Source organism: Hippopotamus amphibius, chromosome 16 (assembly GCF_030028045.1).
Source record: "Hippopotamus amphibius kiboko isolate mHipAmp2 chromosome 16, mHipAmp2.hap2, whole genome shotgun sequence".
Lineage (NCBI taxonomy): Eukaryota > Metazoa > Chordata > Mammalia > Artiodactyla > Hippopotamidae > Hippopotamus > Hippopotamus amphibius.
The window spans coordinates 18,853,506-18,879,727 of NC_080201.1; the positions used below are offsets into that span (position 1 = coordinate 18,853,506).

General features: G+C 47.5%; 1 protein-coding gene and 1 non-coding gene across 5 annotated transcripts in view; both read right to left on the reverse strand.

Annotated features, from left to right (window-relative positions):
• The window catches only part of RIPOR1 (RHO family interacting cell polarization regulator 1), a 46,049-nt gene that overhangs the window by 17,840 nt on the left and 1,987 nt on the right, over positions 1-26,222 (reverse strand). For 2 of the 4 annotated variants that reach the window (XM_057710597.1, XM_057710596.1), the window contains exons 2-5: positions 26,069-26,180; positions 21,308-21,492; positions 12,555-12,875; positions 12,243-12,345 (exon numbers count right to left, since the gene is read on the reverse strand). The gene's annotated coding sequence lies outside the window, so the exon portion shown is untranslated. The remainder of the gene's footprint in view (positions 1-12,242; positions 12,346-12,554; positions 12,876-21,307; positions 21,493-26,068; positions 26,181-26,222) is intronic. The other 2 variants (XM_057710598.1, XM_057710599.1) reach the window with 2 other exon arrangements.
• On the reverse strand, positions 793-899 carry LOC130839443 (U6 spliceosomal RNA). The gene has a single exon (XR_009049841.1). It is a non-coding gene; the product is annotated as a U6 spliceosomal RNA (small nuclear RNA).

The following is a 26,222-nucleotide window of genomic DNA, read 5'->3' on the forward strand; positions in this document are numbered from 1 at the left end:
TCATCACCACTGTCCCTGGTGATGAGTGGCTCATAGTGGGAATTCAAGAAATATTTGTCGAATGAGAGAGGGAATGAATGAGTAAATGCGTGAACCTTGACGTCCCCCTCTCTACTCCCACTTTAACTCAGCCTCCTAGTTCTGTAGATTCTACCTCCTTAACATGTTTCAAATTCATTCCTTCTCTGCACCTCACCTCCCACTACTGGAATTCTGTTGTTTATTAGTTCACTCAACAAATACCCACTGAGCACTTAGGGCTGGACAGCATGCTGGCCCCTGGGGTGGCAGTGCATAGAGTTGTTCCTGTGCCATTGTTTGGGACTCTGATGAGGCAGAAGGGATTGTGGGGGCTCACCAGGGTACTGTCTGAGGAACTCTTTCTTCGTCTGGGATTCTGCAATTCCACTTCCAGAAAATTCCCACTTTCCATAGATAATGCCCTTGCTCTTCACAGTCTACCACTCTCTCTGTCCGGTGTCTGGCCACACCTCTGCATTGTCACAGTTGGTGCCTGGGTCTGGGCCACCATCTTTTCTGGTCCCTCTGCCCCCTCCTTTCTACCCTACAGTTGATGTCCACCCAACAGTTCAAGTGATCTTTGTTGGTTTTTTTTTTTTTTTTTTTTTTGCCACACCACACAGTTTGTGGGATCTTAGTTCTCTGACCAGGGATCAAACCCAGGCCCCCTGCAGTGGAAGTGCAGAGTCCTAACCACTGGACCGCCAGGGAATTCCCTCAAGTGATCTTTTTTTTTTTTTCCCCAAGCTCTTTATTGGAATATAATTGTTTAAAAATATGGAACGCTTCACGAATTTGTGTGTCATCCTTCCGCAGGGGCCATGCTAATCTTCTCGATATCGTTCCAATTTTAGTATATGTCCTGCCGAAGCGAGCACTCAAGTGATCTTTTAAATCATAAGTCAGGACTTCCTAGGTGGCGCAGTGGTAAAGAACCCGCCTGCCAGTGCAGGGGACACGGGTTCGAGCCCTGCTCTGGGAAGATTCCACGTGCCACGGAGCAACTAAACCCATGCGCCACAACTATTGAGCCTGTGCTCTAGAGCCCGTGAGCCACAACTATTGAGCCCGTGTGCCTATTGAAGCCCACGTGCCTACTGAAGCCCACACGCCTAGGGTCCGTGCTCTACAACAAGAGAAACCACTACAATGAGGAGCCTGTGCACCACAATGAAGAGTAGCCCCCACTCTCAGCAACTAGAGAAAGCCCATGTGCAGCAACGAAGACCCAACGCAGCCAAAAAATAAATAAATAAATTTATTAAAAAAAAAACATAAGTCAGATCATATTGGTTTCCCAATGTCCTCAGGAGAAGTCCAGACTCTGTAGTGGGGCCTCCAAGACCCAGGAGATTTGACCTTAGATGACCTCACTTCCTCATCTCCCATCTGTCCTGCCAGCCCCTCCTGCTCTGTTTCTACTACACCAGCCTCCCTGAGGATCCCTGGACATGGTCCCTACTCTCTGGCCTCTGTTTCTTCTCCCAGCCTCCCTTCTCAAGTGTCACCTCCTCCAAGAAACCTGTGTCCTCTGGCTTCCCAATCACCCCTTCTGAGTACCCATCACTGCCTATTGTCCTTGTCTGTGACCAGTCCTGGTTCCCCACCCTTTTTACACCAGGGCCAGCCATGGATGGGGCTGCAGTGAGCAGACGGGACACCTGAGGCTTCACCTGGCCCTCTCCCCCTGTTCAGGGGCCTTGAGGGAGTAACAGCGTCTGAGCATCACGGGGTGGTAGAGCCCCCCCAGGCCTCTCCCCAGCAACCAGTTAAGCAGGGGAGGAAGGACACAGCTGAAACCCATTTCACAGAGACAACATCTGAGGCTCAGGGAAGGAGGGGCCTTTCCATGGTCAGAGGAAGGAGTAGAGTCTGAGCTCCAGTTCAGCTCACTGAATCCTAATCAGTTTGGCTGTGCCAGAGTCAGGCATCATTCCCTGAGTACACTCTCTGCTGGTGCTGGCTGGGAGCTAGGGCAGAGCACTGAATCACGTTCCTGAAGGGATGGGCTCTGGCCTGAGAAAAAAAATCCCTTTAATAGATGGCAGAGAGTGGTGAGAACCATAGTGAACCCCAGTGCCTCACATATGGCGCAGCTAGTTCCACTTTTGAAAGTAACGCAGTTTGAGTCTCCAAACACAGAAAAACGGAAGCTTCCCTCACCCGCCCCTACAGCCCCCATGGCTACAGCGCTCTGGTCTGCAGCATCACCATATAACCGCCCCCCCCCAGCTTTCTGTGAGGGGACAGAATAAAGTCTGCCCCTTACTGTGCCTGTGGTTACACACCTCAGATAGAATGTACACATTCATTCATTCATTCATTCGCAAGATATTCAGCAAGCGTTCGTGGAACCTGGTGTGTGCTCAGCTCTGGGGGTTCCCGAAGTGGGGGGACAGAGGTGAGGCCGCCCACTGTCAATGAGGGCAGCTCCTTCCTGAGTCTCTATACCTCTTATGTTGCCACTGTGTGTGTGATTGTGGCTGTGTCTGTGTGCACATTGGTGTGTGTGAAAGATGGTGTGTGTTGGTGAGGAAGGGCTTTGTAGGGACGGGGCAAGTTGTTGGGGCTCCCTAGGCAGGCAGAGGGTGGGTCTTTAGAGGAGCGTCTGGGGCAGAGAGGCACAGCAGAGTTCAAGGCACAGGAGGAAGGAGCAGCCTCCTCTGCTGGCGGGGGGCAGAAGTTTAGTGTGGCGGCAGAACTGTGTAGCTGTTGGGATGAGGCCAGCCATGAGGGGCTCTGGGGACTGGCTAAGGAGCATGGAGGACGATGGGAATCCTGTGGCCACATCTGTGCTTTGCAAAGGTCATTCAGGCAGTGCTTGGAGGGGGCAGGTAGAGGCAGCAAGGAGGCTGCTATCATTTTCCTGCCACAGTCATGGTGGCCTGCACCAGAGTCGGGGCAGCAGAGATGGAAACATTCAAGAGAGGTTCAGGAGGCAGAACGGAGGACTGGGAGATGGATGGGATGTGGGGTCTAGAGAGACAGGCATCCCAGATCATGTCAGAATTTTGAGCCTGAGTGATGGGTGGATGGTGGTGTTTTTCAATGATGTGGGGAGGCCTAGAGGATCAGGTTAGGGGAAGGGGATATGGTGGCACCTGAGGGGTCTGGAGACTATCCATCCAGGAGGAGGTGTCCAGAAGGCAGTTGGACGTGTGGGTAGAGGAAAGAGGGATCTAGGCTAGAGGCAGCTTTTGGAGGTGATGATGGTTAACTGGCTTACCAAGAGGTCAAATGAGAGGGACCAGGGCACCACGTTCTGCTAGGGCACTTCAGTGAGTGGTGTGGGCAGATGCAGGCTTGAAGGGGGTTAAGTGTGGGGCTGTGGGTGTACCTGTACCTGCTATCACCTCCACCCACCTCCAATCCCAGGCTGGGCCCTACTGCCCATTGTGTGTGTCAAAGGGCCAAGGGCAGGGATGCTGCCCACAGTCAAGTCTTGGCTTTAGCACTCTCACCTTTAGCCACTTCTCTTTTCTGATGCTTTAACTGCACTCATCCATTCACTCACCAAAACTGCAACTTTAAGAGGTACTCTGTCTCATTAATAATCAACACAATGCAAATGGAAACAACAAGAGGCTTTTGGGGGGCCTCTGAGATCGGCAGTAACAGACATGATGTGTAAGTGGATGCTTTCTAGAGAATGGGAACTGGTTTGAGTATTTGAGTAGTTTTTTCAGTATATATCAGGATGTCAAGTGCCAACCCTCCTTTCACTCCGCAGTTCCACTTCAAGAAATTTATCCCAAAGGAAGAGTTATGCAGGCAGGAAAAGGTCTGTGTCTGAAGACAGTGATTACTGGCTTGTTCAGCCAGAGATAAAGGGATGGCACAGTCCTGGTGACCATCAGTGGGAGACAGAGGGTGAAGGAGGCTCAGGTGTGCCCTGAGATAACCCCTGGCCACTGAAAATGGATACTGAGCACCTTCTATGTGCCTGGCATCATTCTGGATGCTGGGGACACAGAGGCAGACTAGATAGGCAAGGTCTCTGCTCTCAAGGAATTTACACTCCAACCCAAGGAGACAGATAATAATTAAGCTCACATATGTGTAAGATGACTTCAGAGACAGGGAAGAGCTGTGGAGAAAACAAACCAGGGTGATGTGATTTGGAGTGATGGGGCTGAGGTGCTACTTTAGTCAGGGTGATCAGGGAAGGCCTTTTTGAGACAGCAACTTTGGAGCCAAGACCTGAATGACGAGAAGGAAACAGTTGTGGAATACAGAGAAAGAGTAGAGGCAACGCTCTGTATCTGCAGGGGACCGACTGTACTTGAGCGTCCACAGATTTTGATATCTGTGAGAGGGTCCTGGAACCAATCCCCAGTGGATACCGAGGGACTACTGTACTCCAAGCTGGGGGAGCAGCAGGGGCAACAGCTCAGAGGTGGGAATGACCTTGCTGTATCTGAGTCACAAGGGCTGGAAGAGAGGGAAAGGAGGTAAGGTCTGAGAGGTGGCAGAGTCAGGTCAGGCTGAGTAGGGAGTGAGGGTTTTATATCTCTGAGTAGAGAAAGGTGCTCAACATCAGAGCACAGAGGACTAGGGGAAAGCACCAGAACAGCCACCTGTTCTCCTGTAGCAGGAGTCTCCTCAGGTCAAACCTGCATCCATTGCCCCAGAGAGCTGTCAGGAGGCTCAACCCAGCAGTGGCCAGTATCTCTGGGCATAATTTCACCTGGCTTTATTTTCTTCTTTGCATTTCCTTATACAAATAATTGTTTTTAATCAATGTGTCATTGTTTTCAAAGATGCCATGGCCATTACGTATTCAGGCATTTCCAGGCCTACCCCTGCACCAGGTGGGTGTAAGCTTCTAGTCCAGGGTCACCAGGCTTGACAGGCTGACTTCCTGGGGACTCTCCCCCAGGTGGGGCTCTCTCTGCCATCGTCCTCGCTGATCCAGCTTTGGCCTCCAGGGGGAGCTGTGAATAGGGCCTTGCTGGGGTGGGGTGACGGTGTCCCTCAGGCTGGGCCAGGCGTGCTTCCTTCCTTCCTGAGACTCCCTTCTCCTAAGGGACAAGTGGGAGGGACATCTGTGCCTCTCTCAGATTGTGGGATGAGTTGCTCACCTGGGACCCGTTCAGGCCAGGCCCCTGGCAAAGGCTACAGTGTGTGGCGTGTAGTTTATTTCTCAGTTCCTACCATCAGAAGAACTGTTCTGACAGAGACGTGGACGGCGTCGAGGTGGGGAAGGGCCTAGCCACTGGACATCTGGCAATACCCTCCACACACGGGATGATGACCTGAGCGCCAACGATCTTCAAACTGGCCCCTGCCCCGCCCCAGGCAAGCCCCAGACCACAGTGTTGGTCTTTGGCGCCACCGTGTGGGAAGTCTCCACAATGCAGTAACGGGCTTCACAAAATACCGCCAAACTCCACCGGGTGCCCACTTACCCCCAAGCCATATTTTCATGAATGAAGTCACTGAAGTGTGCATTGCACAACCTCTTCAGCCCTATGCAGCCGTCCTGCTCACACTCAGACCTGGTTGCATATCATGGTCACTGGGAAGCCCACCACCACCATTAAAACCTCCTCCACACAAGAGCCTGACCCTCCACTTTTCAGTCCCCCCCCCCTTTGACCTGATCTGCGTGTGTTGAACACGGATGATCTTCCCCCTCTTCTGAAACTCCCTCTGGCTCTGTGACTGCTCCTCTTGCATCTCTAGCCGCTCCTCTGGCTCTGTCTCTTTATGCCCCTCTGCGGGCTCCTCAGGGTGCGGGCCCGCCTTCCCTCATCCTTCATTCTTTTCTCCAGGGCCTTGTTTCTGTTCCCACAGTGATGCCTTGAGTCTTGGCGCCCCATCTTTCATGCCATTTCCCCACCTAAGATGACTCTTGGGCATCCCAAACTCACTGTACAAAGTTGACTCTATCTCTCCTCCTCAGAACTGCTCTCCCTCCCAGGTTCTTAGGTGAGTCTGGGTGGCCTTTCCCCTGGCACCTCTTTGGATATCAAGTCTGCCCCATCCTCCCCACCCCTTGGCCAGGGCACCACCTGCACCTCCTTTCTGGCTCCTTAGTGTCCTTGGTTTCACCTGGCCTGGTCTATTCTCCACAGAGTGGCTGGATGGCTTCTACATATTGGACCCTGTCCCTTCTCACTTCCCCGCTGGCCCTTCATCTCTGGCCAGTTCCTCCCCATGAGGTCCTAGCTCCAGCCAGACTGCATTTCTTTGTTCCCTGAATACATCCTGCTTTCCCACACCTCCACATCTTTGCACAGGCTATTCTGTGCATATTTTTTCGCTTTCCTTCACCTGGTAACTCCTGCCCACCCTTTAGGTCTCAGCTCAGACACTACTTCCTCTGGGATACCCCCCTAGACCCCAGGCCAGGTCAGCAACCTCTTCTTCACTCTCACAATGCCCTGTGGTTCTCCCATTACAGCCCTTTTCTGCCTCCCCTCCCAAAAGGGCCACCTGCTCCCCTCCAGGGATCCCATACCAACGCTAGTTCTAGGTAGAGTCACCTGACTCTGTGCCTGGTTCTCAGACTCAGAGGTCCTAGATCTCAAGTTATCAAGTTGCAGAGACAGCAATGCCAAGCCTGAGGCCGGTGAACCGGTGGCCAGGCTGGGATGGGAACCAAGACTCTTACCTTCCCTCCCAGGGCTCCCCTGCTCCCCCAGATGCCACTGTGAGTTGAGTCAGGATCCGTGAGGGCCCGAAGGACTTTGGCCAGCAGACTGTTGGCTGGCCTCTGGCCTGGGGGGAAGGTAGCCATCAGCCTGGGCTCTTGGGAACCCAGAGAGCTCGCAGAGGTTGTCCCAGGAAATAGACTGGTGACGGCAGGCCAGCACATCTGATGAAAGTGTTTAATGAGACTCCTGTCTCCCGCAGAGCTGTGCGGCGGGAGTGTGGCCTAGATGTCATGCAGGGAGGGCCCGAATTCCTGAAGGGCGGTGGGGGCAGCTGGCCCCTGGGGTAATTATCTCCAGTGTCACACAGAAGAGAATGTGCTGAGGGGGGACCTCTCCCACCTGGCCTCGGCTTCTCAGGGCAAGGATCTCTCCAGGACTCATCCTGCTCCCCACCAGATTGGATTCTGAAGGTCAGCTCAGTGTTCCCTCAGGTCTCAGCTCCCTCAGCCCACTCTGGCCCCCAAGGGACTCCTGGCCCTTTCCTGAGACTTCTTTGTGGGGTCCCACCTCTGGGCCTTCACTCTTGCTGTGCCCTCTGCCTGCTCTGTGGCTGGGCGCAGCTCACTCAGGGAGTTCAGTAAACACTGGTGAATTGAATTGCTCTGTAAATAAACAGAAAGTGACAACAGACTGCCTGGCCCTTAGGAGATGCACTTCCCTAAATCTGCTAAGCAAATAAATAACCCAAAATGAGAGAAGAGAAAGGATCCACCCAATCTTTTCTTGTGCTTCTGTTCCCCAAACTGCTCTCCATTCATTTCATCCAAGAAGCCCTGCTCTCTCGGATCCAGGCCTCTGCCTGAAATTTAGCCTGCCCTACGGTGTATTTGGACAATCCTACCCTAGGTGTCAAGAAGCCTTCTAGGACCCCCACAGTGGCTCACACCCCTGAACCTTCTTCCTTGTCACTTGGCACAAGTGTGATGACTTGCTCAATAGCTGTGAGTTCTGTAGGACCAGGGACTACAGTGCCTCACTGACTACTCTACGCCCAGCACCCACCAAAGGAACTTGACGGATGCTTGTAAATATCTGTTGGATTAGGAATGACTGCAGGCCTTGGAACACTGGGATATTTTCTCCCTCTGTGAAGCTGCCTGGATAATTTGCAGAGTTGGTTCCATCAGTCATTCCAAATTGCCCAAATGCACAGGCTCTCACTTGAGCCCTGTCTGGTCCCTTGCTATTTCTCTAGTCTTTCTCACTGTTGTTTTTCTCCTTGAATTCCCACAAGAGCATAGAGACTTGATAGTTTCACACTAAAGCTGAAAACTTTCCCCAAGCTTCCTCCTTGCTTGCTTCCTGGAATCTGCTTTTCATCTCTCTTGGCTTATAAAGCCAGTGACTCATTTTCTGAGCCAGGAGTTTCTGCAGGGATTTATTTCTTACAGGAAATGTGAAAGGAGCAGGTGACATCGTCCTTCACCCCCACCCTCTCTTGGCCCTGGCTTTTTGTTGTATCATGAGAGGCGGTGGAATTGCTGGTTTTCTCCTTGACATAGGCAGCCCTCCTTAAACCAGGGCCTCTGTATCCCCAGGGCCTCACTTTAAAGCATTTTCAGAGCTTTCAGGGTTTTCAGATCCCCAGCCTCCAGACTCCACAAGGGCAGAGAATCACCTTTGTTTCCTTACGAAGCTTCCACATAATCACAATCTCTGGCTTTTCCTGGAAATCCAGAAAACTATAGGAATATATCTAATGCCCTTTCAAGATGCCAAGCCTTCTCATCCTTCTTAGGCACCAGAAATCATACACACACGCATAATTTCTAATTTGTGATAAAAATTTTCAAATGAAAATGATAGGGTTTGCAGCCAGCTGTCCCTGGCAGGAGTTTTCACATTGAACTGGTGGGGAATTGTACAGACATCACCCACACTCACTCACATGACCTGGGTGTGTGTGGGTGCCTGTCCATGTGAATTCTGAGAGAATCCGTGGCAGCTGGGTGGGGTGTGGGGTGGGATTTTAGGGACTGTTGATGCAACTGGTTGGATGGGGGTTGAATGAGGGTGTGCAAAAATATTAGCAGGTGTTTGAAAGGTTAGGTATGTATTTGTGTTAAATTCCTGAGGGTTATCAAAGGCACTGCTTGAATAAAAAATGCTTTGCATTTTTTCATTGTTTTCATTTCAGTAGAACAAAACAGAAGGATAGCTTGTGGACAGTGAATCACCCAGGCTTAAACGAACTTTGCAAAACAATGCTGGAGGAGTCAATACCTCCTATCATCATCACAGTCACCACCAATAACATAGAGTAACAACAGTCATCATTTTTGAGGGTCTAATAAGTACCATATGGCTGTACACACACACACAGGCACACACATGCGCGCACACACACACACACACACACACACGCGCACACACACTCTGGTATCATGGCACATCCTGGTGGTCAAGGTAGTCTTATCTACTGCGGGTCCTCTTTTCTGCACTGGTCATGGAACCTTTTACCCAGGACACATTTTGTGGGATTCAGTGCAAAATATAAATGCAGAGCACCTTGTTCAGAATGATTATGAATTTCAAGGTGTCGACAGCAGGGCATCAAACAAGTGTGGGACCCTTTCGAGCAGGTTGCCCTGTGTGACTAAATAGCTCCCAGGCCCGTAAAGCAGCTCTTGCTTTCACCTCTGAAGAGGTGCACTGCTCAAACTTTCCTCCACTGGGAAGACTTCCGCCCACAGCTGGGGGTGTAATGCAAGAGCAGTTTATTTTCAGTTTGGCTCCTTCACACCAAGACAATGGGTCCTTGAAGCAAGCTTGGGCTTTCTTCCCCTCTATTAGCTGTTTGCTGGGTACCCCACACAATGCAGGGTGTGAGATGAGTGAGGCATCAGTGCAACAGTGTTAGGCCACGTTGGTGTTTGAGCCACCTGTTTGTAGAGATTACTTATGCTATTTGGATCTGCCTAAGCTTGATCTGGGATAAACAACATCTAAATGATGGACCTGCTGCTTGGCCTGGCCAACCTAATGATTCTGTGGGTCTGCCAGCACCCAGTTCATGATGGGCAGTTCTAGCCACATGGTCACATGATAACCCATGGTCATGAACTCAGTCAATACCAAGGTCAGCAATTACTTTTCTAATGTTATAGAAGAAAGTCCCTGCGACTCTCCTGTTGGGGCTTGCCCAAAGCTTCCCACACCATCTTTCTCTGTGAAAGACATAAGCAGCAGGACTGCTCCTGCTGTAGCCTAGATCTACTGCAGAGTCTATTCTTGTTCTAGAAATCACTCAAAATTAGCAACCTTCCACATTACCTGATAAACAGAACAGTGAGAATACAACAAAATGTTGTATTTTTCCTCCAAAACCCAAACAGGAACAGAGGCACAAAAACAAGGGAAAACAAGAAATTGAATAGTAAAATCATGGAACTAAATGAACCATATCAATAATATGTATAATAATTAGATGTAAATGTACTAAAATGCCAAGTAAAGGGCAGAGATTCTCTGATGAGCAGAAGACTATATGCTATCTATAATTAAGCTCACTTTAAATATAAAGACATAAATAAGGTGAAAGTAAAGAATGGATAAAGATATGCCAAGCTGACAGTGAGTCCAGGAAAGCTGCAGCAGCGAGAGTAATATCAGACATGGTGGACTTCAAGAGAATGGGTGTTACCCAAGCTAAACAGGGAAACTGTATGGATAAAAGCATTCACTTGGGAAGTCATAATAATCACACGTCTATGTATGCAGTAACAGAACTTCAAAAGATTTGAAGAAAAAACTGACAAAAAAGGGAAGAACCTGACTAACCTATAATAATCACTAAAGATTTTTACACCCCACACCCATAAGAGGATAGAATAGCTGGACTAAATAACGAGGAAATACACAGAAGAGCAGAAGAACACTGTCAACTACCGCGAGTGTAACTGACATTTATGAAGACTAAACTCAACAGCTGCAGCCCTCACTTTCTTCTCCAGCAAACGTGCTACCTTCACCACCACAGACCATATGTTCACCCATCAAATGATATTCATAAAATTCAAAGAATGTGCCAAGTATGTTCTCTGACCACAGTGGAAGGAAATGAAAATAAATAAATGAAATTCACAGAAAAATCTCAAATATTTGGAAATCATACAACACACATAAAGAATCCATAGGTCAGAGGAGACATTTCAAGGGAAATTAGAAAATATTCTGAATGCAGTGATAATAAAAAATTAAACATATCACAACTTGAGGGATAGGGACTTCCCTGGAGGTCCAGTGGTTAAGATGCCACGCTCTCAATGCAGGGGGCGCGGGTTCGATCCCTGGTTGGGGAACTAAGATCCCACGTGCCACACGGCACAAAAACAAAAATAAAATCAAAAAACCCCCCAATACTTGTGGGATATATGGGAGGCAGTGGTTATGGGGAAATATATAGCTTAAAACATATTGTAGAAAAGAAAAATACAAAGTGGGGGATTAGTCCACCAACATGTTCATGGCTCTGTGGTAACGATGCAGAGAGAGTATGCGCATCGCAGGGCAAGAGGCTCCTCCTGGTTTCCCTGCCTCCAGGCTCCCACCCCTCTCACACAGTAGCTCGGAGTACCTAAAACACAAAGCTAACCGTGTTGCTCCCCTGCTCACGGCGCCCCACTGCTTTAGGATGAAACTCAGAATGGACCTTGGCAGGCGGACCTTTCGTGACCTTGCCGCTGCTCACCTTCACCTCTCATGCCAGGCCCTGTTTGCCTCTGGCTTCCTGAACTGTCCCCTGAAATCAAGAGTTCTTTTTCTCCTCTCTCTTTTTTGCCCTAGAACTAGGGTTTCTGGATAAAATACAGGACTCCCAGTTAAACTTGAATTTCAAATACTGTAAATAACGAATAACTTTTTAGTATAAGAATGTCCCCAATACTGCATGGGGCATATGTATATATGAAAAAAGTATTCATTGTTTATCTGAAGTTCATATTTAACTGCGTGTTAAATTTTTATTTATTTTTATTGCCAAATCTGGCAAGCTTATCCAGAACTGGCACATGGTGTTCCATCTGCCCTTTCTCTGCTTCTCTGCATGGGTGACTCCTTTTCCTGAGTCAGGTCTCAGCTTAGAAATAACCACCCGCACCACCACCCCCCCCCCACCGGCCTGGGGAGACAGTTCTCCCTCCCCCTTTCTCAGGCTGAGGCTATAGTCGCTCATTCCTGTGCCTGAGTTGTGCCCGCCAGGCAGGGTAGGTCCACCTCATTCGCTGCTAACTCCTCAGCCTCTGGTATACTGTCCACCGCTTGGTGGCTACTCAATAAATACTTGTTGAAGGAACAAGTGCTGTCCTAGGTCCTAGCTACGGGGATAGAGAGCTGGCCCACTTCCTCCCTTTCAAGCCCATGCTCCTACTAGGGGATGTATCAGTTATCTATCACTGCAAACAAACCACTCCAAAAATTAGTGATTTAAAAATGCAGCAACACGTAGTTTGCTTGCGAATCTACAAAATGAGCAGAGCTGAGCAGGGACAGCTCTTCTCTGCACCCCCACTCCCCCCCACACAGCTGGGGCTGGAGAATCCACTTCCAAGGTAACTCACTCACATGGATTTCAAGCTGGTGCCGTATGCTACTTCTCTCCATGTGTCTCTCCACAGGGTGGCTTGGGCTTCCTCACAGCATGACAGCTGGGTTCTAAGGGCAGTATCTCAAAGGAGACAGAAAATGGCAGATGCTAGTTTTCTAAGGCCTAGATTTGGAAACTAGTACAGTGTCACTTCCACCATACTCTATGGGTTAAGTAGCTGAAGAGTCCATATGCAAGGAGAGGGGTCATAGACCCCCACCTCTAAGTGGAACAAGTGCTAAAGAGTTTTGTGACCGTGTTTTACAGCTGCCACAGGAGAGACTACTCACCACACAGGAACTGACAGAGCATCACCAGCACCAGTCTGAGTGTATGACAGTTCATGGGATGCTTTTCTCTCCACAGGTCAGCGTGCAGCACGGGCCAATATGTTCAGGGAGTCTTGGAGTGAGATAGGGCAGGAGGGACAGAGGGCGGGAGCAAGGGGGAGAGAGAGAGAGGGAGGGAGAGAGGGAGGGAGAGGGGAGAGAGATAAAGAGTCTTCCCTCGGAGCATGAGGAACGTGAGCCACTCAACCAGTGTAGCATTTACGATAACAGTACCTGAAGGGAGGCTGCACAGTTGGCACCTGTCAGAGGTCCCTTGGGATGCTGTAAACAGAAAATTTCAAGTTGAATTCTCTTCTTTTGGTTTTGAAAAAAAATTAGTCTATAGAAAGTTGACAGAATAGTCAAATGAACAACCCACACACCTGTCACCTAGTGTCACCAATGGTTAATATTTACCACATTTGCTCATTGAAAGTGAGTTACAAATAAGACATTTCCCTCCCCAGTTGTTCCGCCTGCATTCCCTCCCCCCACCCCACCCCCACTTCCCACCCAGCAGTGTACTCTCTGCATCAGTGGTTTCAGCCGGGGTGATTTTGGCCCCCAGGGGGACAAAAATTGACAATATTTGACAATGTCAAACGGAGACATCTTTTAAATTACATTTTTTTATTGAAAAAAATTCATATAATATAAAATTCACTATTTTAAGACATTTCTTTAATATATTTATGATGCGATGCAACCTTCATTCCTAATTCTAAAACATCTCTTACTTTGCAGCTTGTTGCACCTGAGTGGGTGCTGTGCTCCTGACACCTAGTGGGCAGGGGCCAGAAATGCTGCTAAACTCCCAGAAGACAATTATCTGGCCCCAAAATGTTGAGGTTGAGAGACCCCACTCTACACCATTAGAGCACCATCATCACAACCAAGGAAATCAACAGCCATTCAGTCGTGTCATCCCTACTGGTCTCAAGAATGTCTTTATAGCATTTTTATTTCAGTTCAGGAGGCAAGGTTCACATGCTTGGTTGTTCGGTCTTTTTAGTGTCTTTTAATACAGAAGAGTATTCTCTGCCCCGCACTCAGGCTTTGTCTGATTACTTTTTGTAAGAGTTCAGGACAGTTTTAGCACCATATTCTGGATTTACCTGATTTCTGCCTTAAGATGAGATTTGTGTTAAACAATGTTAGTAAGAATACTATTTTGGTGATTATTGCATCACATCAGGGGGGCCCATAAGATGAGATTACTGTGCTATTTATGATGTTTACATTAGATGATGATGAAGCTCACAAGATAGAAGGTGCTGCTCCAACCCCCCCTCCCCCGCCACATCCACCAAAGTGTGGTGTCCAGGTGGCTGCTGCCCTAGTTGGCTTAACCTTTCTGAAAAGTAGGGATGGCCTGGGGAGGGTGACTCTCACTCAGTGGGGAATCCTCAGGCCCTCCCTCCCTCCTTTTTTTGCCACACAGAGTGACATGTGGGATCTTAGTTCCCAGAGAGGTATCGAGCCCACACCCCCTGCATTGGAAATGCAGAGCCTTAACCACTGAACCACCAGGGAAGTCCCCACCTCCTCCCTTCTCCCTTCTCTTTGCTGCCTCACCTTCTAAGTTCAAGGGGAAAGCCCCAAGAGCTAGTGGTTCCCTTTGCCACTCCAGGGAGCAGACGCCAGCCTCATTCACTGGGAGGCCATAGGAGGACACCTGGAGCCTCATCAACTGTTCCTTGGTTCCCAGGAAGAAGAAAACTGAAAGGCAGAAGCGGGCTGATCCCCTCGAGGCTGGAACCAGGAAGCCGAGGGTGTGGACCAGTGGGGGCCAGAGCATTGTGATGCTCGAAACTGCAGGGTCCACTAGCATTCCTGTGATGAAAAACTGTGCAAAAGCTGTGCTGAGGTTACTCCCTACCTTCTTCCTTTTGGGATGCTCTGTCGACCTTTAGGAACCCTCCTTAAATACCACCTCCTCCAAGAAAGCTACCAGTATTGTTGGAAGAAGGGAATCTTCCCCGTGTTCTCACACCACTGTCAGTGCAGAAGTTCTCTCCCGTTACACTGGAAGTGAGAACTTGACAACCTGCACAATGCTTTTTTGAGCCAGCATTGAAGCAACATATAAAAATTCAGTTTTCTGGCTTTTCTTGAAACATATGAAGCTCTGGCAGCATTGGGGCCGCATCTCCACCTGGCATCAATGGCCTCCCTTTTCAGGCCAAGCATGCACCATACCTCCCCAGTATTGAGACTGCGTGTGGCTTTTAGTCTTACTCCTGCACCATTGCCAACGCTGAAGTTGAAAACTATTTCTGTACCTGTGTCTACAAAATCAATATAACAATAAAAGAGAGGTCAAAGAGTCACGTGCTTCAGGGAAAATGGGAGAAGGCACATTTCTTTGTGGAATTGATAGCCTTGTGTACTTATAATGCAATCAAAGGAGGTCTGTGTTAAAATTATATATATTTATATATGACCCCAAGTGTCACTGTGTCTTAGCATCATGGTTGGGGGGGGTGGTCAGTGGAGTGTCACACTTTTCAGTTTGACTCTCAGCTCCACCACTTACACACTTTGTGACCTCAGACAAGACTGTGATGATACCCAGACCTTCTGCAGTTTAAGCTCTCTCTGGACCACTCAAATACAGCCTAACTTCTATTTTACCAACAAAACACCCTGAGCACATGCTTTCAAGGCTGTGCTGAGGAAGAAGATCTCACACCCAAACTCATTCTTTTCTGGGCTGGCAATCTGCCCAGAGTCAACACCTGCCTGAACCAAAAGCCAAATCTGGCTGACAAGGGCAGATTTTGGCCCTGACCTTGGCAGAAGGTGCTGTCCCATGCAATACTCTACCCTCAAGGCCTCAGATGTGGCAAGGCCTCTGGAGGTCAGGACGTTTGTGGTCAGTCACAGGCTGATCTCAGGGATGCTTGGGGTCTGCTGAGGGCTCAGCTACCATTAAGGGAGGACCATCAGGCCCTGCCCAGATCAGCAGAGCTCACTGTGAGTTCTCTAGCCACAGACTCCAGAAGTAGATGCCAGCAGGATTTTCAGAACCAGGACCAGGGAATTCTAGGATAAAGATGACTTTCTCCTTTAGGATGCAAGTGAGGAAGTAGGAGGCTCCTGAGACTACTGGAAGCCAGTTTGTGTCTACGAGGGGAAACAAGCCTTAGAACGAAGCATTTACCACAAAAAATGTACACAAGAGATGTAAAGAAATTGAAGATATTAGTTGGGAATGTGGTTAGTCTCAACTAAGAGAAAAGCCTAACAGCAGCTTAAACAAACATTTGTCTCATTTATCTCCTGCAATGGACACCAGGAGGTGGGCAGACCAGGGCTGGTGTAACTTCACAATGCCACGGAGGCACAGTCTGCTTCTCTTGTCCACCATCACAGCAAGCTAGTCCAGTCTCACGGCTGTTGCCTCATTGCCTTAAGGTCAAAAGTTGGCTGCTACAGCTCTAAGCATTATACTTACATTCTCAGCAGGAAGTTGAAAGGAACAGAAGCAGAAAAGGGAGACACCTCTGCCAGGGAAGCAACTTTCCCAGAAGCCCTCAACATAAGTCTGTGGGTCACAATGTACCCCAGGGACACCATGAACTCTTAGGAAATCTGAGAAAATTAGTCTGCTTAACTAGCCACTTTCCCGAACAAAAGCGGTCTTCTTTTTTAGAGGAGGGGGGAATAGGTATTAGGAAGGCAACCGGCTGTGTCTGCCACATCAAGTCCTTATAAAATCAAAAGGCATTGTGGGACTTCCCTGGTGGCACAGTGGTGGTTAAGAATCCACCAGCCAATGTAGGGGACATGGGTTCAAGCACTGGTCCAGGAAGATCCCACGTGCCACAGAGCAACTAAGCCCATGCACCACAACTACTAAGCCTGCGCTCTAGAGCCCAAGAGCCACAACTACTGAAGCCTGTGCGCCTACAGCCTGTGCTCCACAGTAAGAGAAGCCACCGCAAAGAGAAGCCTGCGCACCGCAACAAAGAGTAGCTCCCGCTCGAGGCAACTAGAGGAAGCCTGCGCGCAGCAACAAAGACCCAACGCAGCCAAAAATAAATAAATAAACAAATGTATTAAAAAACAAAGCATTGTATCAAACGTCATCTGAACCCAGTCCTATTTATGGATTATTCAATTACATGAGCCAATAAATTACGTTTATAATTTAAGACAGTTTGAATCAAGCTTTCTGTTCATTACAACTGCTGTCATCTCACTGATACCATTTCTTTTCTTTCTAGTATTTTTATTTTGTACTATTAAAAAAACCCACCATCAACCAGTAACATACTGCTTTTCTTCACATTTATATGGATTTTTAGGAAATTATTGTCTTTTCCCCTGGAGAAATAACCTACAGACAAAAAAGTAAGTAGTACCGCATTGTGAAATCTGCAAATCCCGGAAGTCAACAGCTTTAAGACAACCCCAGGGACAGGGAAGAAATAAAGTGTCACAAGAGATGAGACAAATACATATAAGGACAGCAAGCTTGGGAATCGACTGTTTTCAATGCCACTGACCCAGACAATAGATACCCTTTTTCCCCTGGCACCCACTGCCACCACCTCCAAGGGGTGATTTTTGACCTATGATCTGAAGAACCCTTCAAACAACATGAGTTGCTTTGAGAAGAGGTGCAACAGGAGAGGTTCAGGTATGAATAACAATCATGCCAAAGTCCAAAGTTGGGGAAGAATCCACAGTGAAAAGGAAACCCATGTGACCACTACCCAGATATAAAACATTCAAGATATGGAAAACATTTCCAGCACTGCAGAAGTCTTCCCAATTCCCCTTGCTCAGTCAATAATGCCCCCAGAATTAACCACTATTCAGAGCTCTATCACTATTATAGTTTTTAAAATTTATTTATTTATTTATTGGCTGTGTTGGGTCTTCGTTGCTGCGCCCAGGCTTTCTCTAGTTGTGGTGTGTGGGGGCTACTCTTCGTTGCAGCACACGGGCTTCTCATTGCAGTGCCTTCTCTTGTTGCAGAGCACGGGCTCAAGGCACACAGGCTTCAGTAGTTGCGGCATGTGGGCTCAGTAGTTGTGGCTCAAGGGCTTAGTTGCTCCATGGCATGTGGGATCTTCCTGGACCAGGATTCGAACCCATGTCCCCTGCACTGGCAGGTGGGTTCTTAACCACTGCGCAGCCAGAGAATTCCCACCATTTATTATAGTTTTGCCTGGTTTTGAACATCATATAAAGCATCATACCATATTCACTCTTCTGTGGTTAATACCTTTCGTTCAACTTTATGTCTGAGAGATTCATCTGTGTTGTTGCGTATAGCAGTTCATTCACTTTTTATTGCTGTGTAGTTTCCAGTTGTATGAATACACCATTATTTATCCATTTTCCTGTTGATGGATATTTGGATTGTTTCTAATTTTTAACTGTTGTGAATAAAGTTGCTATGGACATTCTGTACACATATCTTTTAGTAGACATTGCACGCATTTCTCTTGGGTTTGTACCAGAGTAAACTTGCTGGGTGCAAGATGAACTGTAGTAGTTATAGTAAACACCACAGTTTTCTTTTTTCATGTTCTCTGACCTTAAAAAACACATTTTAGAATACGGGGATATGTGATTAAAAACAGATGATTGAACTTGGTGTACCCCCCCAAAATAAATAAATAAGTAAAATTTAAAAACAAAACAAAACAAAACAAAACAAAAAAAACACATTTTAATGCAGCATTAAGTGAAAATAATCTTAAGAAGAGATTAGTGATATTGTAGCTTTCACAATCTTTTCTAAAGGCTGTAGCAGAAAAGTAATTCATACCAGATGAGATCTTACAAATATTAAATCCTATTATGTCATACAAATTCCATTAAATATGAAACAAAATATCGATTCTATTTCATAATATAGTTTATAGTTAACAAATAAATTTAATATAGAATTTTGAACTACCAATTTAGCTTAATTAAGAGGTATAATTTCCTCAATTCTGATTAAATAAAAGCAAAAGCATGTGCAGCATCCTCTCCCTCTGAGTTTTTTTTTTTAAATTTATTTTTGGCTGTGTTGGGTCTTCGTTGCTGCACATGGGCTTTCTCTAGTTGTGGTGCGTGGGCTCCTCATTGCGGTGGCTTCTCTGGTTGTGGAGCCCGGGCTCTCTGTGTGCGGACCTCAGTAGTTGCGGCTTGAGGGCTCAGTAGTTGTGGCTCTAGGGCTTCAGTAGTTGCAGCATGAGGGCTCAGTAGTTGTGGTGCGTAGGCTTAGTTGCTCCTCGGCATGTGGGATCTTCCCTGACCAGGGATCGAACTAGTGTCGCCTGCATTGGCAGGAGGATTCTTAACCACTGCGCCACCAGGAAGTCCCCCTCTGAGATTTTTTAACAGAATGGTTGAGAAAGTTTGGTGTTGGAGTTATAATTACCCAACAGTGATTCTGCTGATTCTTTTGAATTAAGGTAGTAACATCACCACTAACCAAAGTACATTTATCGAAAGGATGGACCTACAGTGAATTCTAATGTATCCTGTAAACATATATATGTATTGATACACAGTAATATTTAATATAGACTAGCAACACTGGCTGGGGGAATTAGTATCCTTGCATGCCCAACTAAGCCTTCCCAGTAGCTATCTCCATGTTCAGAAAATTCAACTTGCAACCTATAATAACACTTGTCAAGAGTTTAGTACTTGTCACAGAAGGTTTATATTCCCATAGGTTGGGAGTTGCTTATAGGAGATTTTATAGTTGATTTACAATGTTGTATTAGTTTCAGGTGTACAACATCGTGATTCAATATTTTTATAGATTATCCTCCCTTTAAAGTTATTATAAAATATTGGCTATATTTCCTGTGCCGTACAACAGTTTTCTTATTTACCTCTTACCAGTTCTAGCTACTTCATAGCCTTGCCAACACTTGGTATTGTTGATCTTTTAGGCAATCTAGTCAGTGTATAGTAGTATCTCATTGTGGTAAATTTCTCTAGTGATGTTGAGCACCTTTCCACTTGCTTATTGGCCATTTGGAAATCCTCTTTTGTGAAGGGTCTGCTCAAGTTCTTTTTCCTTAACGACTATGGAATTCTGCGTAAGTCATTTTTTGAATCTATGCACTGTAATGTTCTTTTCCCAGTTTGTGGTGTATCTTTCCACTTTCTTAATTACCTTTATTTAATGACCAGAGGTTCTTTGTTTGTTTGTTTGTTTTGCTTTGTTTTATTTGTCCCTGCAGCTTGCAGGATCTTAGTTCCCCACCAGGGATTGAACCTGGGGCCTTGGCAGGTGAGAGTGCCAAGTCCTCACCACTGGACTGCCATGGAATTCCCAGAAGTTCTTAGTTTTAATAATAAAGTCTAATTTATCAACCTTTGATGGTCAGTCCTTTCTGTCTTATTTAAGAAATCTTTACCTACTCCAAGGTTATGAAGATATTCTGTTTTTTTTTAGAATCTTTGTTTTACCTTCACAATTATGTTGATGATCCATCCCAAATTAATTTTTGTGAAGGCTGCAAAGTACAGGTAAAACAGAGAGTTACTTGCTCCCACACTGTCTATTGGAAATATTTTTGCCCCACTTGAAGAAGCTTATGTAATTAATTTTCAATCATTCTTCTTTTCTACTATATCCACTTAAATACGCATTGCTTTAACTACATCCCATAAGTTTTGATATACTGTATTTCACTACCATTCAGTTTGAAACATTTCTAGTTTCCTTTGTGATTTCTCCTTTGGTTCATGGGTTACTTAGAAATGTGGTCAAGAGCATAAGGACACTCAGAATAGCTCTGGCAGCCAACTGACCCCACTGGAGCAGCTGCTTGCTGTTGTCTTTGCACCCCTGGAAGCTCTGTGGGTAAAGTTTCCCACACGCAGGAGGTGTGTGTGGGAGACACCTTAGGGCTGAGCCCTGCCCCGAGGCACACGCATGCACACACAGATACACACACACACACACACACACACACACACAAAACAACCATGCCTCTTCTCCAGCTCTAAAACAAACCCTGGGCCATGCGAGGAAGGAGGGAAAGCCCCCTTTTAGCTAAGTAATCAAAGCTGAGTCATGTAAAGCTTTCTGATCTGTAAAATGGGGATGATACTGTTTAGTTGCACCTTCTACTGAGAGAAACATATGGAATAGGAGTCTTGTTATGGGGCATTGGGTAAACTTATAGCAGGTAAAGGAATGAGACAAAGAGGAAAACTTGCCTCTATGACAGATCCTGACACAAAGTCTGGCTTTGACCAGAGTTGGGGAGGAGGACCCCTACCCAGGCTCTGCGGAGACAGTTTATGCAGGGCCCACAGGGGCAAAATTGGGAAGTGGTGACCAGTGGGGCTACTGGTGGGGGCCACCCTATGAGATCCTCCTCCCACACTGGGTCAAGGCTTGGTGCCTTGGTGGGAGCTGTGCCCCAGGGGGACTGGTTTAAGCTGGAAGGTTATCCTTTCCATCCAACACTCCCAGATAACCACTCCCCAAAAGGACTCAGTCCCCTCCCAGCTCCCATACCTCCACCTCCCAGATCTTCTTTGTAGCTGGAGGCAGAGGGGATGAGGAGGGGTAAAAGCAGAAAGGAGTGAGTCCAGATAACTCTGGGAGCAGCTGCAGCCCTCTCTGCTTTCTTGGGCTCACCTTGAACCCATCAAGCCAGCTACCATCTCACCCCTGTGCCTAGCACCCTAGGCTGCATCTTTTTGCCTATGTCCAGAGTTTCTGTAGCCTCTGTTCTTACCTGTACAGAACATGAGTGGCAGGGGTGAGCAGGCTGGCAAACTCCCGGGTCTTTAGCAGAAAGAGTAGTTTCTAGGTTGAGAATCATTTCCAGACAGTCCAGAGGTTCCTGTTGTGCAAACACCTTTGTTCCTAAGGCTCCAGCTGAGGCACTGAACATCCTCACAGGGTCAGGTTGGCTCCATTCTATGGGGATGGATTAGAAACAATTCAGGGACATCCCAGGCATCCCCTCCATAGCCCAACAGTGCCCTGCCTCTGTGGAGGGTTGCTGGGGACTCAATTTCACTCCAGAAATTCTGTTATACTCAGTGTCCTCATATCACCTGGAATGGAACAAGTTCTGCACCACTTTGGTGGGTTTCCTGTGAGTGTGGGGGCTGATGTCCTGCTTTAGACATATCGAGGGCATGGATTTTCTGAGGCAGAAGGTAGGGTCCTGCAACACCTCCAGCAACTGAAGATTTCACCCAGAAAAGTAGGACCTGGCAGGCAGGAGAGACTGGTCACCTCTCCGGGTGTCTGAAGATTTGGAAGTTGTGGGTTATAGATATCTTCAGAAGGGGCTGCAGTTGGAGTTTAGGATGGGCTTTGCCACCTCGGAGGGGCCCATGCGTCCAAACTGCAAGTCACATCCTATGAGTCAGATTGGCTGGGCCTATTTGTCTTCCCTGGGCCTTTTGTGAAGTTTCATTTGAGCACTCCAGCCACAGCTCAGGTGTTCTGGTGACCCCAATAAAGGGCCCATTACCAGCACTGAAGGGGAGGCCTGCGGGGGGAGAGGAAGAGGGAGTTAGAGCAAGGCCCAAGGGGGAAGGAGTGTCTCTGGGCCTGAGCCCCCTTACAGTCAGGGGAAGGGGTGTTCCATCCACTAGCTGGCCCTGCACCATGCCCCACTCTCCCTGGCTTGACCTCAGCCTTCACTTTCATTGGCAACAGGCAAGCCCATGAAGCCTGGCTGACCCCAGAATCAGGAGCTTCAGATCACCAAGGTCACTGACCCAACCTTGAAGCCTAGACCCTCCGACGTCCTGCTGGTTAGGCAGCATGTGCTCAAACAGTTCTTGAATGAATGGGAGAAAAGCAAGCACTGGCATTCATGCAACAAACATGACTCTCCCACCGAGGGGCTCCTGATCACAGTGGAACCCCCTCTAGCTGAGGGCTCAAAAGACACCAGCCTGGAAGACCTAAATAGACTTTTCTCCAAAGAAGACATACAGGTGGCCAACATGCATGTGAAAAGATGCTCAACGTTGCTAATTATTAGAGAACTGCAAGTCAAAACTACACTGAGGCATCACCTCACACCGGTCAGAATCGTCATCATTAAAAAGTCTACAAATAACAAATGCTGGAGAGGGTGTGGAGAAAAGGGAACTCTCCTACACTGTTGGTGGGAATGTAAATTGGTGCAGCCACTATGGAGAACAGTATGGAGGTTCCTCAAAAAACTAAAAATAGATCTAGCAATATGATCTAGCAATCCCGCTCCTGGGCATATATCCGGAGAAAACTGTAATTTGAAAAGATACAAGCACTCTTATGTTCATAGCAGCACTATTCACAATAACCAAGACATGGAAACAACCTAAATGTCCACTGACAGATGCATGGATAAAGATGTGGTATATATATATACAATGGAATATTACTCAGCCATAAGAAGAATGAAATGCCATTTGCAGCTACATGGATGGACCTAGAGATTATCATACCAAGTAAAGTAGGTCAGAAAGAGAAAGACAAGCACCATATGATACCACTTATATGTGGAATCTAAAATATGACACAAATGAGCTTATCTACGAAACAGAAACAGACTCCCAGACATAGAGAACAGACTTGTAGTTGCCAAGGAGGAGGGAGGGCGGGGGAGGATTGGATTGGGAGGATGGGACTAGCAGATGCAAACTGTTATATACAGAAAGGATAAACAACAGGGACTATCGTATAGCACAGGGAACTATATTCAATATCCTGTAATGAACCATAACGGAAAAGAATATGAAAAAGAACATATATATGTATAACTGAATCCCTTTTCTGTACACCACAAACTAACACAACATTGTAAGTCAACTATACTTCAATCAAAAAAAAAAAAATGTATATTTACACATCAGCCTGGAATAACCCCCATCCACCCTGCTCTCCTCCCTGGATGGCTGAGGGCGCTGCACCTCTCCAGGCAACCTTTGGCTTTTGGAAGTCCTACAGATGAACGGTGGGGCCAGGGACATTGTGCTGGGTGGGGATCCATGTACCAGAATGAGGCTCGACTGGGAGAGCCAGTGGGTGCTCTTCTGCCCCCGCGGGACAAAGCAGGAACAGCACCCTTGGGTGATGTGACTACCTTGCTGGAGAAAAAAGGGGAGGAGAGGTAGGGTTCAAGCACCCCTCCTTGTCCCCACACTTGATCTCTGGCACAGAGCATCCACACTCTTCCCTTTTTCCTTCTTGAAGTCAGGGTCTCTATGCTTGGGGTTCATCCTCAGCCTCACAAAGTAGACTTTGCATCCTCCCAGGTCTCCCAAATCCTCCACCCAGAACATTTCTGAAGGTCCTTCTGCCAAAAAGCATTGTCCTGGGAACATCAGGCTAGTTTCAGACCTGAAAAATCACTCATGCATCGACAGTACTCAGCAGATGGAAAGGGCTCTGGAGGAGCCTTATATAGATTACTAGGTGTAGGCAACTGTGTTTATCAGGAAGAAAGATAAGCAAAAGCATCAACAAATGCTAGGAAAATAGAAAATGATAGAAAGATAGAAACTAAATTCTAACGAAATTTAGTAAATCAAGCCAAGGACTGATTATTGGCAAAAACTAATACAATTTGATAAACCAATGGAAAATTAACTTTAAATATAGATTTACAATTCATAGATACACATATAGATACAGATATAGAGCTACAACAAGAAACCCATAGGCCATGTTTTGCGGTAATTCAGTGGTGATGGGAGGGTGGCTGGGTGAAACTGAACAGATGGACGGTGGGATGGGAAAGGACATAAAAAATATTTTATTATGGAAAATTTCAAACATATACAAAAGTAGCAGTATTAGGATAACAAAGCCCATGTACCCATCACCCAGCTTCAACAATTACCAACTCACGAAAAATTTTGTTTCATCTATGTCACCTCCTGCTGTCCCCCACTACCTCAGATTATTTTGAGGCAAATCCCATACTTCATATCATTTTATCAGTAAATACATCATTCTTTTTCTCTAAAAGATAATAATGCTTTTTAAAAAAAAATCATGACTATAATACCATTATTGCAACTAAAAAAGTTAACAATTATTCCTTAATGTAATCAGCTAGCCAATGTTTATATTTCTTTGGTCATTCCATTGTGTTTTTTTTGTTTTTTTGGCCATTCCATGTGGCATGCGAGATCTTAGTTCCCCGACCAGGGATCAAACCTTTGCCCCCTGCAGTGGAAGTGTGGAGCCTTAACCACTGGACCACCAGGGAAGTCCCACTGTTCCACTGTGTTTTGATTGTTGGTTTTCTTGACTGTCTTCCCCACTGGGCCCAACCAGGGACCTTGGCAGCCCCTACTGTCCATGGATGGGGCCAATACACTCGTGTTCACACACCCAAATGAAGATAGCTACTGATCTGTAGGTGAGCAAAAACACTGAGCACCTGGCTGGAAGAAGCGCCCCCCACTCCAATATGAAGAACTGTTCTTAGCATGAGCACTGACCAGGCTTGCCAGGTGCTCAGAGCCCCCACCTCACCTCACCTGGGGCACATTGCCAAAATCCATATGCAATCCCTGCTCCCTACTACCATCTCTTCAGCCAGAATCTCCAAGGATGGGGCCAGAGCATAAGGATATGGGGAAAATGCCTCGGGTACATTTGATGTATTACCCTTCCTGAGCTCCATGTGGCCCAGACAAGAAAGGGACACAGCTGGGTGCCTGATACCTTCACCCTGCACCACTCTGAGTGGGGTGGGCCACTGGGCCCAGCTATAGCCTCTGGGAGAGAAAGGTCAATGTCAGTTGCGAGGGAGGCCTTGACATCAGGTCTGCTTTGTGACAGTCACCAAAACAGCCAGCACCATTCTCAGGGGAGAAATGGGGACTGGCCCTTTGCTGGATTTTCCATGGACCACCTCCCCAGAGAGGCTCTCCCTCACTCTCCTGCTCTTCCCCTGGGCCATAATAGGTGACTCTTTGAGCTCCTAGGGCTGTTACCCTGAGGCAACCACAAGTGAGCCTGATGCCAGCCTGATCCCAGAACAGACATCAGTGCCCATCTGTGGAAGAAGCCTGTCACAGGCCCACCCTCTGCAGAGCACACCTCCCCACACAACCCACATCACATACCAATTGCTTGTGTTGATACCAGGCCAGAGGCTGCCAGGTGATAACCTATGGTTTCCAACAGTTTTCTGGAAGGACTTCCTCAGGTCTCACCCTGGTCAAAATAGCCCAAACAGCCTCTACATCCTCCTCCTGCTGTCTTGGGCCAGCTGTTTGTATGCTGAGTCCTGGACGCTGATTCAGCCGGCTTTCCCTTCCCTAACTGGCAAGTGTGTGATAAAGTGCCCTTGTGGAGGGCGGTGAGGGAAGGCTGGGGCAGGTGGGGTCCTGTGTGTCCCACCATCTCTAAGAAAGGGCAGTCTTCACATTCACCCCATGCTGATGAGACCAGGCGTGGGCATAGGCTTGACAACACAGGGCGGAAAGGAGCAGCCATTAGCACTAATGAAGCAGGCGGCCTGAAAGCTTTTTACCTGGAAGCTGCTCGTCCACCCAGGGAACAGTCTGTTCAGCCACGCTGGCTTCCAGGAACTCCAGGCAGAAAAGAGTGTGGGGGCAGGAGCAGGGTTGGGGTCTTGGAAAAGCCTGGAGGAAGAAGGGGGAGGAGAGACAGGGCCAGAGATGGAG